At 42.8% G+C, this 19901-nt stretch overlaps 1 pseudogene; it reads right to left on the bottom strand.

Annotated features, from left to right (window-relative positions):
- Positions 1-1392: 1392 nt before the first annotated feature.
- LOC137376909 (uncharacterized) lies at positions 1393-6270 on the bottom strand (annotated as a pseudogene).
- Positions 6271-19901: the final 13631 nt, after the last annotated feature.

Raw genomic sequence — 19901 nt, 5'->3', positions numbered from 1 at the left:
CGTCTTTAAGATGAGACAAAACATATAAGATCCTGAGGGGACTTGATAGAGTGGATACTGGGAGGATGTTTCCTCTTGTGGAGGAGACTAGAACAAGGGGACACAGTTTAATAATAACCAGCCTCCCTTTCAAGATGGAGATGAAGAGAATTTTATTTCCTCAAAGGATTGTTAGTTTGTGGAATTCTCTTCCCCAGAAAGCAGTGGAAGCTGGGTCATTGAATTTAATCAAGACTGAGTTAGATTAGATTTTTGATAGACAAGGGAGTCTAGGGTTATGGGGGGCAGATAGAAAAGTGGAGTTGAGATCACCGCCAGATCAGCCATGATCTTATCGAATGGTGGAGCAGGCTCGAAGGGCTGAATGGCCTACTCCTGCTCCTAAGTCCTATGTTCCTATGAGACATTAAATCGAGGACTCATTTGACCTCTCAGGTAGATGTAAAAGATCCCATGGCACTATTTAGAAGAGAAGGCAAGGCCAATATTTATCCCTCAATCAACATCACTAAAAAAAAAAGATACTCTGGTCATTATCTCTTGGCTGCTTGTGGGACTTTACAGTGTGCAAATTGGTTGCCGCACTTCCTACATTACAACAGTGATGACAGTTCAAATGTACGGTAAATGGTTTTTGGATGACCTGAGATCATGAAAACTGCAATTTAAATGTATGTTCTTTCTTCTTTAATGTCATCACACTCACTATGAACTGCATGCTGCCTGTCACCATACCAATTACAACTTCAAACTTATTTTACTCTTTTTTTTAAAGGACGAAGGAGACTATAACACGAGGGAGATTTTGGAGTGGATTCAGACATCTTATTCTATGTGAGGAAGAAGTCCTCCAAAGCTTCAGAACAAAGGTCACCTGAGGTGTTGGAGGTGAAAAAGTAAGATGGTGCTTGGATTGTCAGCTCAGTGTTTGGTGCCAACTTCTGCTGCTCTACCATCTCTTCCTAGTCTTTCATTCACTAGCTACTAGCACTTCTGATGAAGCCCTTTACCATGTCCATGTTTTGACTGAAAGCTGTTGGCAAAGGTTGCTCACTGGGACACCAGTGTCCTTCCTGCCTTCCTCTTCACTTTCTCTGGATGTGGCAAACCAGGCCCGAGTACATTCTTCCATGACAATAGAAAAAACACAAGAAAATATTCAGCAATAGTCTGATAATGTAACAGTAATACTATTGATCTTTTTGAACTGATTTCCATATGATCCACAGTGTGTAGCAATCTTGTATAGTCAGTTTATATGGGTTCGAGTTGAAAACAATTATAACAACTTGTATTTATATAGCACCTTTAACGTAATAAAATATCCCAAGGTGCTTCACAGGAGCATAATAAAACAAAGTATGACACTGAGCCACAAAAGGAGATGTTAGGTCAGATGACCAAAAACTTGATCAAAGAGGTAGGTTTTAAGGATTGTCTTTTAAAGGAGGAAAGTGAGGTGATGAGGAAGGGAGGTATAGGGAGGGTATTCCAGAGCTTGGGGCCGAGGCAACTGAACACGAGGCCAGCAATAGTGAAGCGATTAAAGTCAAGGATGCACAAGAGACCAGAATTAGAGGTGCGCAGATATCTTGGAGGGTTATGGGGCTGGAGAAGATTACAGAGACAGTGAGGGGAGAGGCCATGGAGAGATTTGAAAACAGGGAGCCAATGTAGGTCAGACAACACAGGGGCGATAGGGGAACAGACTTGATACTAGTTAAGGTATGGGCAGCAGAGTTTTAGATGACCTCAAGTTTATGGAGAGTAGGATGTGGAAGCCCAGCCAGTAGAGCATTGGAATAGTCAAGTCTAGAGGTAACAAAGGCATGAATGTGGGTTTCAGCAGCAGATGAGCTGAAATAGGAGCGTAGTTGGGTAACGTTACAGAGGTGGAAATAGGCGGTCTTAGTGATGTCACGAATATGAGGTCGGAAGCTCAACTTGGGGTCAAATGTGACACCAAGGTTATGAACAGACTGGCTTAATCTCAGGCTGTTGCCAGGAAGAAGGATGGAGTTGGTACCTAGGGAAAGGAGTTTGGAGAGGGGACCAAAAAGAATGGCTTCAGTTTTTCAAATATTAAATTGGAGAAAATTTCTGCTCATCCAGTACTGGATGTCAGATAGGTAGCCTGATAATTTAGCATCAGTGAAGGAGTCGAAAGAGGTGGTGATGAGGTAGAGCTGAGTGTCATCAGCAAACATGTGAAAACTAATGCTGTGCTTTTAGATGATGTCGCTGAAGGGCAGCACATAGATGAGAAATAGAAGGGGGCCAAGGATAGATCCTTGGGAGGTTACCAGAGGTAATGGTGCAGAAGCAGGAAGAGAAGCCATTGCAAGTAGTCGGTGGCTACAATTAGACAGATAAGAATGGAACCAGGTGAGAGCAGTCTCATCCAGCTGGACGACAATGGAGAGGCATTGGAGAAGGATGGTGTGATCAACTGTGTCAAAGGCAACTGACAGGTCGAGGAGGACAAGTAGGGAAAGTTTACTTTTGTCACAGTCACTTAGGATGTAATTTGTGGCTCTGGTAAGAGCTGTCTCAGTACTGTGACGGGGTGGAAACCTGAACAAAGAACAGTACAGCACAGGAACAGGCCATTCGGCCCTCCAAGCCTGCGCCGATCTTGATGCCTGCCTAAACTAAAACCTTCTGCACTTCCGGGGTCCGTATCCCTCTATTCCCATCCGATTCATGTATTTGTCAAGATGCCTCTTAAACATTTCGATGGTACCTGCTTCCACCACCTCCCCCGGCAACAGGTTCCAGGCACTCACCACCCTTGTGTAAAGAACTTGCCTCGCACATCCCCTCTAAACTTTGCCCCTCTCACCTTAAACCTATGTCCCCTAATAACTGACTCTTCCACCCTGGGAAAAAGCTTCTGACTATCCACTCTGTCCATGCCGCTTATAACTTTGTAAACCTCTATCATGTCGCCCCTCCACCTCCGTCGTTCCAGTGAAAACAATCCGAGTTTATCCAACCTCTCCTCATAGCTAATGCCCTCCAGACCAGGCAACATCCTGGTAAACCTCTTCTGTACCCTCTCAAAAGCCTCCACGTCCTTCTGGTAGTGTGGCGACCAGAATTGCACGCAATATTCTAAGTGAGCCTAACTAAAATTCTGTACAGCTGCAGCATGACTTGCCTATTTTTATACTCTATGCCCCGACCGATGAAGGCAAGCATGCCATATGCCTTCTTGACTACCTTATCCACCTACGTTGCCACTTTCAGTGACCTGTGGACCTGTACGCCCAGATCTCTCTGCCTGTCAATACTCCTAAGGGTTATGCCATTTACTGTATACCTCCCACCTGCATTATACCTTCCAAAATGCATTACCTGACATTTGTCCGAATTAAACTCCATCTGCCATTTCTCCGCCCAAGTCTCCAACCGATCTATATCCTGCTGTATCCTCTGACAATCCTCATCACTGTCCGCAACTCCACCAACCTTTGTGTCGTCCGCAAACTTACTAATCAGACCAGCTACATTTTCCTCCAAATCATTTATATATACTACAAACAGCAAAGGTCCCAGCACTGATCCCTGCGGAACACCACTAGTCACATCCCTCCATTCAGAAAAGCACCCTTCCACTGCTACCCTCTGTCTTCTATGACCGAGCCAGTTCTGTATCCAATGATTGAAGGGATTCAAACATGGAGTTCCAGGAAAGATGGGCATGGATTTGGCAGGCAACAACACATTCAGTGACTTTGATGAGGAAAGGGAGGTTAGAGATGGGATGGTAGTTTGCAAGGGTAGTAGGGTCAAGGGAAGGTTTTTGAGGGGAGGGGTGATGACGGCAGATTTAAAGGAGAGAGGGATATTACCCAAAGAGAGACAACTGTTTACAATTTCAGCTAACATGGGGACAAGGAAGGGAAGTTGGGTGATCAGCAGTTTAGTGGGAATATGATAGAGGGAACAGGAGGTGGGTCTCATGGAGAGAGGGCATGAGAAGAGGAGATCGGAAAACGAGAGAAAGATGTGAGTTCAGGCCTAGGGCGAGGTGCATTATTGAAAGTTTAGCTCGATGAGCTAGTGGAAGGGAGGGATGCAGCAGAGGCAACTGATCGGATGGTCTTGATCTTAGTGACAAAGAGTTCCATGAACTCCTTGCACTTATTGTTGGAGGTGAGGGTGGAGGGGACGTGGAGAAGGTTAGGAAGATGGTTTGCAGTAGAGAAAAGAAGCTGGGGGTTATCTTTGCCTTCCAAGATGATCCTGGAATACTGAGCAACAAGAAAACAATATAAACAAAGTCAATTACATAGCTATGAGTAGAGAGTTAGATAAGGTAGATTGGGTAAATAGACTAAAAAAAATGATGGTAAATAAATAGTGGGAAACAAGTTGTCATGCTAGACCCCAGCTGCCAAGAATGATGCACATCAATTTTGTCATGAACATTGATTTTTAACTGTTGTTAGAACGAGGAAATGACTTATTAAACTGATCAGCCATGGCTGGAAAAAAACATTTACATACTAACAGACATCCAAGGTGAGGAAATACATTCAGGGCCTGCTAAGGAGGATACAATCCACACAGGCCAGCACTGGTTAGACCAGCAGGTCACATGACTACCTGGCTGTTCCAGTGTTTTCTTTTGAACTGGCCACAGACAGTTTGAACTCAGAATGTTTGTTTGCTCGTGGGCTGAGAAGATCTCTTTCCTGTCTGCTCCAATCTCTTTCTCACAAGCCTCTGAATCCACTGAAGACACATGAACCCCAAGAGAGAAAAGTCTCCTACATCGAACAAGGTTTAAGAAGAATACTCGGTCCCAAAGAAAAGCAAGATCTACCTACAATCAAGGACTCTACAGTATGCTCGAAGAACTGTAACAAAAACTCTTCAGATATTGCCGCAAACTTTTCCACTTTATTTTTCTTCTGCTCTTTTCTGTCTCTATTTTGCATGTGTGTATGCATGTTAGCATGGGGTGCGTCCTGTATCCGTAGGCGTTAACTGAATTAGAGTTTAAGTTTAAGTTTAATTAATTTCAACTTTTCTTTAAACCTAAGAAAGCCTGTTTGTGCTGGTTTCTTTGCCTTATAATTGGAAAGCGGTGAACAAGCATTCACCAAGGAGGAGCTCAAAACACGGTGTGTTTAAAATTATACCCTGTTACCATAAGACCAGGTGAAGGCTGAGAGCGATCCCTGTACACCTTTCTCACCCGGCCGTAACAGAAAGTTGGGTGCTGCTGTCCTGGAATTTACCCACAGATAAATGAGAGAAATTAGAAGTGGGAAGCCAAATTGTTCCCAATCAAAAAAGAGCAAGATTTCAATATAAGTTTTCTTGTGGTTGTGTGTGCTTGGATACTAACATGTCTGTAACTGTAGCTAGTAGCTCCCCAAGCCAGGGTGAAGTAATTTGGGATAAGTTAAAAGCACTGTCTATGGAGGAGTTGAGGAAAATGGCTGAGCAGTGTGGGATCACTATATGTGGCAAGGCTAGGAAGTCTGAACTCATAAGGCTAGTGGCCAACCATTTTTCCCTCGAATCTGACGAAGCAGAAACAGGGTTAGAAGGAGACCCCGACAGAGTATTGTTAGCAAAGATACAATTGGAACAGAGGACACTTGAATTTGAGGAAAGAGAGAGGGAGAAAGAAAGAACCTTCCAGAAGGAACGTGAAGAAAATGAAAGACAAAAGAAGGAATGAGAGAGGAGAGAAGAAAGAATATTCCAGAAAGAAAGCGAAGAATGAGAGCTGAAGTGGCTTGAGTTAACGAGGGGGTGACAGAGTAACTCCAGTGAATGCATGGCCAATATGGAGAAGCATAACTCAGGGCTGGGTACAGATTGTTAAAACTAGCTCGGCTAATTCCAAGATTCAATGAGGAGGATGTAGAAGTATTTTTTGTGTCCTTTGAGAAACTGGCAAGGCAGCTAAAATGGCCAGCTGAGACCTGGCCTCTTTTACTGCAAAGCAAGCTAACTGGAAAAGCCCATGAGGTTTATTCCCTGTTGCCAGATAAGAGTTCATCAAGTTATGAACTTACAAAAACTGCTACCCTCGGGGCATATAAATTAGTACCCGAAGCGAAACTCCAAAAGTTTAGAACCCTCAAGAAGTAAGCTAATCAAACTTATCTGGAGTTTGAAAGAAGTAAGCAGCTGGCTTTCGACCAGTAGCTGAGGGCTCTTAAAGTACAGCTCAGCTATGAAAATCTCAGACAAGTAATTCTTTTTGACAAATTTAAACACTTTCTCCCACTCTCCATAAAGACCCATGTAGAGGAGCAGTGGGTCCAGAGAGCCCAGCAAGCAGCCGTTCTGGCCGATTAGTTTGCTTTAATTTGTAAGTCAGTTTCCCAGGGGAGAACCTTTCCTAGTCACCACCACAAATCCGAAAAGGACAAAGGGTGGGAAGGTGATAGGAGCCCAAGCAGTCCTGTGAGAGAACGAAAAGCAGGATACATGGGGGCCCTCCTCAAGCAAAACCGGAAGGTGCTGGGAGCAGTAATGAGATGTGGAGACCTGTGTGATTCCATTGTAATAAAGCAGAGCATTTAAAAGCTGACTGCTGGAAACTAAAGGGAAAATTGGTAGGGTTAATCAGGGCATACCCGCTCAGTGAAGAAGAGACCCTGATGGAAAGCACAGCAGAACAAGCTGTGGCTTTAACTGCAGTAAGAGTGAGACCCAGGAAGCTTACGGCTACAAGTGTAGGAAAAGGTAATAGGATTCCTGAAGGTTATCAGCGTTTTGTGTTTGAAGGGAAAGTATCCCCATATCCTTCAAGCGAGGCAAGCAAGCCCATAGTAATTCTTAGGGACACAGGGGCCACTAGATCTCTTTTACTGGGAAAAGGCCTGACCTTTCCCCCAGAGAGTGCAGTGAACACCAGAATGGTGGTGAATGGTATTGGAGGGCAGTGTATGCCTGTACCTGTACACCGGGTGCAACCTAGTTTCGGGACTGGTGACCTTAGGGATTGTCCCTAGTTTGCCCGTGGACGGGGTTGGTGACCTGTAAGGGACCCTCACTGAGAACAAAAGGGGAGAGGCAGGCAGAAGACTAGCAAAAGTTTAGAAAGAGAAGGGGATAAAGTGACTAAGAAGGCAGGTTAAATGAAGTCCGGGAGGAATCCTGGATGAAAACCCTTACTGTCTGGTCAGCCGACCCCGAAAAATGTGAAAAGTTAGAGCCCACATCCTCCTATGTAAATGCAGAAACTAGAAACACCCCACCAGAGTTGCTAGCAGCATTTACAGGAACTTGGAGAGACAAAGAAAGACCTCTAGGGGGCACAGGGTGATGCCTCACCTAGCCAATGTGCCACATGGGAATGCAGTAGAGTCTGCACAAATACCTGCAGGCAGGAGTGTCCCAGAGAACAAAGGAGAGATTAGTAAAGAATCCTCCCCCGCAGTCAGAAAAAAGAAAACCACCCACCCCCTGAAGTCAAAAGCCTTTACATGACTTAGCAAATCACTGAAGGAGAGTTCAGGATAGAGCCACTGATTCGCCTGGGAAAAAAAATGACCTCAGCAGGAACAAAGACCCTAGACAGTCATGGAAATGGGCAAACGGAAGAGAAACAACATGTTTATCGGGATGCCAAAAAAGGGGCGATTTTGATAAGTTTTAAGATTTATGAATGAATGAGAGAAATGTATGGGTTTTTTCTGTATCTTACATTTTCTCTCGACCTGTTAATGAAATGCACTTTTCTCAAATCGCATTTCATTCCACTGGATGTGGAGGTGTCATGCTAGGCCGCCAGCTGCCAAAAATGAGGCACATCAATTTTGTCATGAACATTGATTTTTAACTGTTGTTGGAGCGAGGAAATGACTTGTTAAACAGATCAGCTGTGGTTGGAAATAAAACATTTACATACTAACAGACATCGAAGGTGAGAAAGTGCATTCCAGGGCTTGCTAAGGAGGATACAATCCACACAGGCCAGGACTGGTTAGACCAGTGGGTCACCATGACTACCTGGCTGTTCCAGGAATTTCTTTTGAACTGCCCACAGACAGTTTGAACTCAGAGTGTCTGTTTGCTCCTGAACTGAGATATCTCTCCTGTCTGCTCTCAACTCTTTCTCACAAGCCTCTGAATCAACTGAAGACACATGAACCCCAAGAGAGAAAAGTCTCCTACAGCGAACAAGGTCTAAGAAGAATACGGGGCCCCAATGAAAAGCAAGATCTAGCTACAATCGAGGACTCTACAGTGAGCTCGAAGAACCGTAACAAAAACTCTTCAGATATTGCCTGAAATTTTTCCACTTTATTTTTCTTCTGCTCTTTTCTGTCTCGATTTGCATGTGTGTATCGCGTATGCATGCTAGTGTGGGGCGCACCTGTATCCATAGGCATTAACTGAATTAGAATTTAAGTTTAAGAAATTTCAACTTTTTTTATTTAAAACTAAGAAAGCCTGTTTGTGCTGGTTTCTTTGCCTTATAATTGGAAAGCGGTGAACAAGGATTCACCAAGGGGGAGCTAAAACCACAGTGTGTTTAAAATTAAACCCTGTTACAGTAAGACCAGGTGAAGGCTGAGAGGAACCCCTGGACACCTTTCTCACCTGGTCGTAACAATGTAAAGAAATTATTCAAACTGTTCAACAAAACTATGTTGCATTTAAACAAAAACTCAGTGAGAAAGATCTATCTGCAGTTTACTAGGGAAGTTAAGGATAATATTAGATTAAAAGAGGCATACAAAGAGTAGTAATAAGCCTGAGGATTGGGAAAGTTTAAGAAGCCAAAAGGTAAATAAAAAGGGAAAACACTGAATATGAGAGTAAACAAGCCAGGAATATAAAGACAGATTGTAAGAGCTTTTACAAGTATATAAAAAGGAGGAAAGTAGCTAAAATAACTGTCGGTCCCTTAGAGGCAGAGACATGAGAAATTATCATGGGGAATGAGGAAATGGCAGAGACATTGAACAAATATTTTGTGTCTATCTTAACAGTAAAAGACAAAAATTACAGACCAGAAATAAAGGGTAACCAAGGGGCTAATAAGACTGAGGAACTTAAAGTAATTATCAGCAGAGAAAATGTATTGGAGAAATTGAAGAGACTAAAAGCTGACAAATCCACAGGAGCTGACGGCCTACATCCTAGGGTTCTAAAAGAGGTAGCTGCAGAGATAGTGGATTTACCGGTTATGACTTTCCAAGATTCCCTCAATACGAGACAGTCCCAGTGGAATGGAAGTTAACAAATGTAACAGTGCTATTGAAGAAAGGTGGGAGAGAGAAAACAGGGAACAAAAGGTCAGTTAGCTTAACATCATTGCTTGAATCTATTATAAAGGAAGTCTTAACAATGCACTTAGAAAATCATAGTGTGATCAGACAGATTTTACATGATTTTACAAAAGGGCAATTGTGTTTGACAAATTTATTAGAGGTTTTTGAGGATGTAATTAGTCAGGTAGAAAAAGGGGCGCCCACACGGCAGACATCCACCACCTTAAATATTCACTCCCTCCACCACTGACACACAGTGGCAGCAGTGAATACTGATGGCAGCACTGCAGCAACTCAGCAGGGCTCCTTCGGCAGCACCTTCCAAATCTGTGACCTCTACTATGCAGAGGAACATGAGCAGCAGATGCATGGGAACTCCACCACCTGTAAGTTCCCCTTCAAGTCACACCCCATCCTGACTTGGAAAAATGTCACTGTTCCTTCACTGTCCCTGGGTCAAAGTCCTTTTAGTGGATTTTTAAAATTTGTTTGTGATGTATGTGTCGCTGGCTAGGCCAATATTTATTGCCCATCCCTAATTGCCCTTGGGAAGGTGGTGGTGAGCTGCCTTCTTGAACTGCTGCAGTCCATGTGGTGTAGGCACACCACTGCGCTTTTGGGGAGGATGTTCCACTTTCCTGTTTCTTGCATGGTGAGTGCAAACTCAGATTTTCAGTTGTGTGGTAATGAATGTGAAGATGTGAATTGTTGGAACTAACTGGGAGATGTTCAATGGGTAATGGGTGGATCGTTTGTTACTGGACTGCTTTGTATCGGTGGGAGGGGGGGCGGGGGGCGGCGATAGAGGCCAGGTGATGTGATAGTTTCTTTGGCCAGTGTGAGTGAGTGACTGAATCTTCGAGCTAAGAGAGAATACCTGACATTCCTGAGCAGGAGTGTGAACAGCTAGCCTGTTGGGGTCCTCACCTTCATCATATTTCCCTTCCTCCTCCTCCTCATTCTCCTCCTCTCCATTGGATCCTCATCAGATGATGAGTGATGAGCAGTTTGTTCCTCCTGCATCTCCACTCCTCACTGCTGTGTTTTGTTTTGCAGAACACAGCACAGCACAATTATCCTAAAGACCTATGCTATTGAGTATTGAAGGGGGCCTCCAGATCTATCCAGGCATCTGAAGAGCATCTTGAGGATGCCAGTGGCTTGCTGAATGATTGATATGTGCTTCATGGGAATGGTTAAAAGTCAGGAGTCCCAATATGAATAAAGGATCAGTGCTCAGAGCTGTTTTCTCAGTTTCTTCTGAGGAACAGTTTGACAAGGTTACTTGTTGTGAGAAATTTACTTGTACAGTTTGGAGGTGTTCACACACAGAATGTCAGGATATGTGGTGTCAGAGGTACTTTTGATAGGACTTCAGATGAGGAAGACAAACAACATCCATAGCAGCAAGGGCGTGCTGTGGAGGAGCTGCTGGTGGACCACGGAGTGGGGAGCAACAGAGGGGTTGAGTTTGCAGTCGGCACTACCCATCTAACAGGGTGTAAAGAGAAGTTCATCTTCCTTGATCTCTTGGAAGAGGGGCTTCTGAAGGCTGCAATTGTTCCTTCAGGTAGTTGCAGACATCTGCCCTTGCTGCTGTGGATGTTGACTGTCTTCCTCATCTGAAGTCCTAGCAAAAGCACCTATGACACTACCTATCCTGACATTCTCTGTGTGAACACCTCCAAACTGTACAAGTAAGCTTCTCGCAACAAGTAATCTCGCCAAACTGTTTCTCAGAGGAAACTGAGAAAGTGGCTCTGAGCACCGATCCTTTATTCAGATTGGGACTCCTGATTTTTAACCATCCCCATGAAGTGCAATTCCATCCTGCCTGTTTACTATGTAGGTATGGAGGGGGTGGGGGGGGGGGGGATGGAATTGACAAAATTTCACCAAGGGAGCCTTATTTAAATATTGTAATGATGGACCTGCCTCTCGAGAGTGTGTTATTCGAATGCCCTGATATATGCTGTGGTTAAAATGGAACAGGCATGTTCACAGTGGGTTAGAGTTGGGTTTTGCAAATTTGACAATTTAACTGCTCCCCCCAACCCCATCCTCCCTTGTTATGGATTATCCACTTTTTGCTTATGTGCTCAATTACTGTAACAAAAACCTACCTTTTCAATAATTATGCACTGTTTTGTAAGGAGCATAGGCATTACTTTTCAAATCTGTTTGCTCTTTAGAAAAACATGGAGAGAAACTATCTAGCTAGATTTATTCCACAGTGAAGTCTTGAAAGCTGATGAGAAATATTTGAGCCAATGAAATGTTACCATTACTTCCTGGCAAATTGTGTGTACTGTACATGCTCAGACTACAGGAACTGCCTGCAGCTGACAGAGTTAAAGCTTTGAGAAAAGTCCAGATTTTTGGGGGGCTGCTGAGGCCTTCAAGCAAAAGCTTCAATGAAGGTATTAAAAACACAAAAGACAATTGAATGGGTAGATTTAGTTATTTTGTGAAGGATGTAACTTTCTTTAAAAAACCTTTATTTTGGACATTAAAAACATATTGTGGAGGAAGATAGAATCATAAATACAGATGGCCTGTTGGATCATTGTGCCTGTGCTAGCTCTTTGAAAGAGTTATCCAATTAATCCTACACTCCCTGCTCTTTCCCCATAGGCGAGCAATTTTTTCCTTTCCAAATATATATCCAATTCTCTTTTGAAATGTGTAACTGAATCTGCTTTCACCACTTCTTCAAGCAATGCATTCTATATTATGCCAATGTACTGCGTAAAAAAATTCTTCTCATCTCCCCTCTGATTCTTTTGTTAATCACCTTAAATCTGTGTCCACAGGTTACCAACATTCCTGCCAGTGGATATAGTTTTTCCCTTTCTACTCTATTGCTAACTATCAGGCAAACCCCCACCTGCCAAGACTGAGACACACATTATTTCGCCACATGAACGGAAACTTAAAATCGCAAGCCCTGAGTGGAAGGACATTTGCATAATACCAGACAATGTTGAAACAATGGGGCCCCAGCAGTTGCTTCCCAATACACAGTAGTGGTCAGACCAGTTTTAGTCACATGACTATGGCTGTTGCAGAGAATTTGCACTGCCCACAAAGGATTTTGAAGAGACTGTTCCATACAAGGAGCTAGTCACATGACTAGCCTGCTGGGCAACTTGGGAGGTATTTTTGAATTTGAACTTCAGACAAAGGGATTTGAGGCAGAATGCCATGTGATCTTGGAACTGAAGCAAGAACATCTTTCTCCTTCCTATCTACCTGCTCATCTCTCAGGGAACTGAAACCGTTGAAGACACGTGAAATTCAAAGAGAGAAAGGTTTGCCACGTGAACAAAGTTTTAAGAAAATTACTGGGCCGCAACGAAACACAAGACTATAACTTCAATCAAGGACTACAGCGAGCTCGAGAAACAGTAACAAGGTATTGCCTTAAACTGTTCTACTTATCTTTTCTTCTGCTCTTTTCTGTCCCTATTTTTCATGTTTAAATCACGTGTGCATGCTAGCTTGAGTACGTCATATATCTGTAGGTGGGAACCGTATTAAAGTGAAGTTTAAGGCAAGTTTGTGCTCATTTATTTGCCTTATAATTGGAAAGTTGTGAACAAGGATTCACAAAGGGAGGGTTTTAAACACAATGTGTTTAAAATTAAACCCTGTTACAATAAGACCAGGTGAAGACAGCAAGCGACCCTGGACATATTGCCCACCTGGTCGTAACACTAATACTCATAATTTTGAACATTCCTTTTAAACCTCCCATTAGCCATCTCAGCATTAAGGAGAACAGTCCCAGCTTCTCCAGTCTCTCCACATAGCTAAAGTCCCTCATCTCTGGTATCCTTCTAATAAATCTCCTCTGTACCCTCACCAAGGCCTTGGCATCCTTCCTAAAGTGTGGTGCCCAGATTTGGGCACAGCACTCCAGTTGAGGGCTAACCAATGATTAATAAGGGTTTAGCAGAATTTCCTTGTTTTTGTATTATTTTTGCTGCAATTCTAGCCAATTGAAGCACCTTTCCCATCTAGATACAGTGACATCTGTGAATTTTCCCATTTATTTACAATTAGGTGCCAATGATTCGGGTCTCCATTGTGGAATATAGAGTTCCAATTGTTGTATGAATATATCAGACAGACTCACGTCATTTGCTTTTGTGAAACTGGATTCCTTGATCAAATGACACACGCGTTGATCTATTTTTTCATGCAATTAGTTCCTTGAGCATTACTGTAGCTATAGTATGGAGTGAAGTGGAAGGAGACCCATGTGCTTTTCATTAGCTATTCTCCTGTAATATTGAGTAACCACAAGCATCCATTACATTATTTGTCCACTTAAAAGGCTGTTAACAGCCAATTCTTGCAGAACTCTCAAAGAACCTCTGTGGACTTGCTGGAGCTCGAGGCAAAAAAACCTTGAGAGAGCTGAAGGCTAAAGACGGAGAAAGCTAGGGGTATGCAAAGAAAAATAAGCAGTGTAAAATGGACAGAATCATTATATTACCAAATGTGAAACATACTTAAAAAACTGACTGCAGGGCAATCTATTCATTTAGGGTTTTAGGTTAAGTATTTTCCTGAAAAATGTATTACCTAAATATAACTTTACGCTTAATCATCTCTAGGCAAGCCAGCTATGTAATGAATATATCAATAAATTAATTTTATGATCTTTTATCAAGATTTGAAAATCCTTACCAGTGCCAGCATTTGCTAAAAATGTGGCCATCTATCTTTACACACTAATGGGGTGAAATTACACTATGATATTAGCATACAAATGTGTCAATGCGTTCCTGTGAAATTCCTTTGCTCGCTCTTTTAATGAAGGCATTAGCAGATTTGTTTTAAACTAGCAGATCACCTATGGCATTGCTCATGATGAGTTGGGGATCTTTTTATAATAAGAGGAATGTTATGCCATGTAACCCACACTAGGCAATATAGGTGTGAATGCACTGGGGCCATTCTCCTCTGGTGCTGTATGGACCTGTAGTGTTCAGAACTAACCTCATGCTATGAAGTGAGATCACCTCATTTAAATATTTTTTGGTGCACAGTACATGTTGTGCAGTGCTCAAGTATTGAAACGTCCAGCACTAGCAGCTTTTAATGGACATCTGGTCACCTTAAAAGAGAATTGGGTACAAATTTTTAAAATAGCAGAAGCAAGATGCAGAGACAGAATAGAACTGTTTCAAGATTATGTTTTGGAGGTGCTCCTGCAAGAGGCGCTACAGAGAAGGGAGGACGTCATTTTGTAGTGAAATGCACCGGTCAGTCCAGAATATAGCAAGAGAAGAAATGGAGAACGATTAGATGTTATGCCACCAGTGACCTGATATTGGGAGCAGGTGAGGAACAAGTTTACTGGGTTATGTAAGGTTGCTTCACACGTTTCTTAATTTAACAATGTTGTGTTATGAAAATACTGCTGTTATCTGTTGAACATATTTTTTCATAATCAATTCATAGTCAAACTGAAGAAATGTTGGACAGTTTTCTTTTCAAGAGGGTCATCAAGAGGACACTGAAAGAACTTGTTTGGCAACAATATTTACTGGTTGTCACATGACTCAAGTTAAAAATAGAACAGAAACCCTGGTAACTAGGGAAGATGTGTGCAGAGAAGTAACAGTTGCGCACCCCTTTTGACAGGACAAGCCCAGGAGCAGCAGCACGTACCTGAGAGAGCAGCAAATGCACCAGCTTTTGGTTGTAGTTTAGTGCTTACCTTCTGGAATGAGATAAAGTTAGCTCCTGCTGCTGAAGAAGTGTCACGGAGGAAGAGACAAGAGACTTGCTGAATATTTAAAGAGTCAAACCTGCAAAAGGAGAAGAGAATTCCCAAGGAAGGCGAGAAGACCACAACCCAGCTCAGATTTCCAGCACCTCTCTAAAAGACCCTGAGAAGTCCACTGTGTCAATTTATCTCGTCTCCTGTCTCTGAAGAAAAGCCTGCAAAATTAATTTCTATGTCACCTGAAAAAGACTGTTCTAAAAGATCCCAATGACCCATCGACATGTATTCAGAGGCTAGACTCTATACCAGTTTTGGAACACCACATATCTCACCTATTGTTTTCTTCAAGAATGAGCAGGTATTCAGCCCAAGGTTTTTTTTTATCTGTAACAGAGCTCTGAACAAAAATCCCTATTCTGGTTAATGTGTGTGTGTGTGTGTGTGTGTGTGTGTGTGTGTGTGTGTGTGTGTGTGTGTGTGTGTGTGTGTGTGTGTGTGTGTGTGTGTGTGTGTGTGTGTGTGTGTGTGTGTGTGTGTGTTGCAAGATAAAAGAGAACTTTAAAATTTCAATCTGTGTGTCTATGTTTTACTTCATTACTGGTTAATAAACTAATAATTTTGTTGTTTATTAAAGAAACCTGGTTAGTGTGTTTTATTCTGGGAAAAGTAGAGTATATGATTGATCATATCAGTAATGGGAAAATTTAAATATATGTTGTGACCATGGAGAAGTGGAACTAGAATAAACAGTGCACTCCTCCCACCTCAGTTGTAACCGTTGCCTTGCAAAGTATCATAATGTGATTTCATTGTAAGCTCAGTGCAGTATTATAGAGGGAGAATGAACATCACTCTGCAACAATACACATAATTTCCAAATGCCTATGTTTTACCAGAACATTCTATGTTGCTGTCATTACAATGTGTTTGTCCTGTGCACCATGAAACATTGTAAGCAGCAATCACAAGCTACCTGCACACTGTATGTTCGCATAATTACATACTGTGGCTGTTGACTGAACACTTGTGTGACACACATTTTCTGTCATATGCCAGCGTATGCCACCTTTCTACCTGCTTGCAGAAGACCACATGCAACTACCATGTGTGAATGTAGATGGGGCTGAGGTCATCTAACTGAAGCTGTAATCATTCATTTTTTACATAGAGAGGGCATTGGAGATTGGAGGCATAGGGACAATAGAAGGATAGTGGAGTGAGAGGTCGGAGACCTCTCTGACTCAAAAATTAATATCATCCTTTGGGTTTTCATCCTTTACCTCCTTATTCACTCACTCATTCAATCCCTTATACATAGGCATACACTACATCTCTTATCAAAGGCTATTTGGTCCAATATTCAAAAAGCATATGTTTGAAATACATAAATATCAGTTCAGATCAGCGGGAGCTATTGTTGCACTTCTGAATTCTGATCACATGGAGTTTGGTATTGAGCAGTATGGGCACACCGCTAAACATAACACACTCAGGCTGTTTATGAAATGACTGGCATTGCTGTACCCAGGAGAAGATCTATGGCAAAATCCTTGTAGCAACTCGTGGAACCAGTTAAATTCTGAGTTACACTGCTGACGTTAAGTAACTTAAAATTTACAAATGAACTGAAAAGAAACTGAGATATTTAAAAACATCGACCAGGTCAAAGGAAATAGAAATTGAAATGGTAAGACCTGCGGCAGCAACAAAAGAGAAAGAAATGCAGTTCAAAGAGCCAAAGTTTCAGTTTACAGAATAAAAGTTTTTGCTGGAGAAAGGCCGAGCGCAACACAAAGGCCAACAAGAAAGAGAAACAGTGCCAACATGAGGCTGACAAGAAGGAGTAAGTATCACTGTCCTGGCAAAGAAACACGTATCAACAGCGGGTCTGGTAATGGGGGCGGGGGGGGGGGTGGGGGGGGGAGGTGGTCGGGGAGGTGGCCGAACTTTGGCCCACCATTTTATTACAATAAATCTATTCCTACTTTTAAAGATATCGATAATTTTATTTGGCAATTTGAATTGTTAGCCAGCCACCACAAGTGAAGTGAAAATTACTGGGTCAATCAACTCACAATGTCAGCAAGTGGAAAATCGGCCACGTTGTTTTCTCATGTCAGTCCTGCTAATAGTGTGAATTATGTTATTAAAGCTCGTCATTCTTCAGGGTTATAATTTAACACGTGATGAGTACAGGTAAAAATTGAAGAAGCACATGAAGGTTTCATCTGGTAGGTGTGAAGAAATGGTTATTCAGTTTGGTGCTTCTTAAATTTTTACCCGTGGCAGAATTGGCTAAAAAGCGAAGGTGCAATAGACTATGAAGGTCTTTGCCAATGAATTCTAAGTGACAGATTTCTGGAAATAGTTCCAGACCCTTAGTGAGGTTTGAGGGACACAGCCAAGCAGAAGGCAGAGCTCTGGAGACAATGACCTCTATCATTTTAAATGTGTTGGGGCAGAGCACAAGTCAAACCATTATTGGTCTCTCAGAAATTGAGCAACATAAACTTAGTGGTAGTCAGGTAGCTCTTGATTTTCTGCAATAGTGTAAAATGGATGATAGCGAGTTGTTTCACGTTGCTCCCAATTTTTATTTCCATTGACTTCAATGCCATTCCAGAAGCTGATCTTAGTACTTCCTCCTGGCACCTTATTGTTTCTGAAATCTCTGGGACTGCCACCCTCTCCCCAGTGTTCTGCATATGTCAGCAAATGTTCTACAATTTGTTGTGGATTTGGATAGTGGACTCATCCCACTTCCCTACTAGTGAGAGTTCAGGGCCAACATGTTCCCATAAAAGTGAAGGGTAGGACCAACGAGTCCATGGAACCCTGGATGTCAAGGGATATAGAGGATTGGATAAGGAAAAAAAAGGAGGCTTATGGCAGATTCAGAGCGCTGAAAACAGTGGAGGCCCTAGAGGAGTATAGAAAGTCTGGGGTGGGGTGGGGGGGGTTTACTTAAAAACGTAATTAGGATAGCGAATTGGGGACATGAAAAAAATAGAGCAAGTTAAAGGAAAATCCCAAGGCATTTTATAAGTATATTAAAGGCAAGAGGATAACCAGGGAAAGAGTAGGGCCTATTAGGGACCAAAGTGGCAATCTGTGCGTGGAGCCGGAGGACGTAAGTGAGGTTATAATGATTACTTTTCATCTATGTTCACTATGGAGAAGGACAATGTAGGTGTAGAGATCAGGGAGGGGGATTGTGATGAACAAATTAGCATTGAAAGGGAGGAAGTATCAGCTGTTTTAGCGGGCTTAAAAGTGGATAAATTCCCAGGCCCACATGGGATATATCCCAGGTTGTTATGTGAGGCAAGGGAGGAGATAGCAGGGCCTCTGACACAAATTTTCAAATCCTCTCTGGCCACAGGAGAGGTACCAGAGGACTGGAGGACAGAGAATGTGGGACCATTATTCAAGAAGGGTAGCAGGGATAAACCAGGTAATTATAGTCTAACATCAGTGGTAGGGAAACTATTGGAAAAACTTCTGAGGGACAGGATTAATCTCCACTTGGAGAGGCAGGGATTAATCAGGGATAGTCAGCATGGCTTTGTCAGGGGCAGATCGTGTCTAACTAACTTGATTGAATTTTTCCAGGCGGTGACTAGATGTGTAGATGAGGGTAAAGCAGTTGATGTAGTCTATATGGACTTCAGTAAGGCTTTTGATAAGGTCCCACATGGGAGATTGGTTAAGAATGTAAGAGCCCATAGGATCCAGGGCAATTTGGGAAATTGGATGCAAAATTGGCTTAGTGGCAGGAGGCGGAGGGTGATGGTCGAGGGTTGTTTTTGTGAGTGGAAGCCTGTGACCAGTGGTATACCGCAGGGATCGGTGCTGGGACCCTTGCTGTTTGTAGTGTACATTAATGATGTAGACGTGATTATAGGAGGTATGATCAGTACGTTTACAGATGACACGAAAATTGGTGGTATCGTAAATAGTGAGGAGGAAAGCCTTAGATTACAGGACGATATAGATGAGCTGGTAAGATGGGCGGAGCTGTGGCAAATGGAATGTAATCCTGAGAAGTGTGAGGTGATACATTTTGGAAGGACTAGCAAGGCAAGGGAATATACAATGGATGGTAGGACCCCACGAAGTGCAGAGGGTCAGAGGGACCTTGGTGTACTTGTCCAAAGATCACTGAAGGCAGCAGCACAGGTAGATAAGGTAGTTAGGAAGGCATATGGGATACTTGTCTTTATTAGCCAAGGCATAGAATATAAGAGCAGGGAGGTTATGATGGAGCTGTATAAAATGCTAGTTAGGCCACAGCTGGAGTACTGTGTACAGTTCTGGGCACCACACTATAGGAAGGGTGTGACTACACAGGAGAGGGTGCAGAGGAGATTCACCAAGATGTTGCCTGGACTGGAGCATTTCAGCTATGAAGAGACACTGAAAAGGCTAGGGTTGTTTTCCTTAGAGCAGAGAAGGCTGAGGGGTGACCTGATTGAGGTGTACAAAATTATGAGGGGCATTGATAGGATCAATAGGAAGAAACTTTTTCCCTTAGCGGAGGGGTCAATAACCAGGGGGCATAGATTGAAGGTCAGGGTCAGGAGGTTTAGAGGGCATTTGAGGAAAAGTTTTTTCACCCAGAGAGTGGTTAGAATCTGGACACACTACCATCTCCACCATGTGCATGCAATTCACCGCCATTGCCCCAACATGGCATTGATGCTCCCCAATCATAGCTTTTTTGAAGACTTGCCCCTGCTCTCTGGATCTGGGCAATGATTCATCCATAGCACTCTACTTTTCTCCCACTCGCAGATCCTCCTTCTTAGTCAGTGTGTTATCTGGTAAAACCATTCTGCCTCACTAACTACTTCCTCTCAAGTGGGTATTTGTTCTGATTCTTACACAGCTAAGATGCTGTCACAAAAAAG

This window comes from Heterodontus francisci, chromosome 14, assembly GCF_036365525.1.
Source record: "Heterodontus francisci isolate sHetFra1 chromosome 14, sHetFra1.hap1, whole genome shotgun sequence".
NCBI classification, from domain to species: Eukaryota; Metazoa; Chordata; class Chondrichthyes; order Heterodontiformes; family Heterodontidae; genus Heterodontus; species Heterodontus francisci.
Note: the sequence above shows the minus strand (reverse complement) of the source record. Positions and strands in the feature narration are given on the sequence as shown.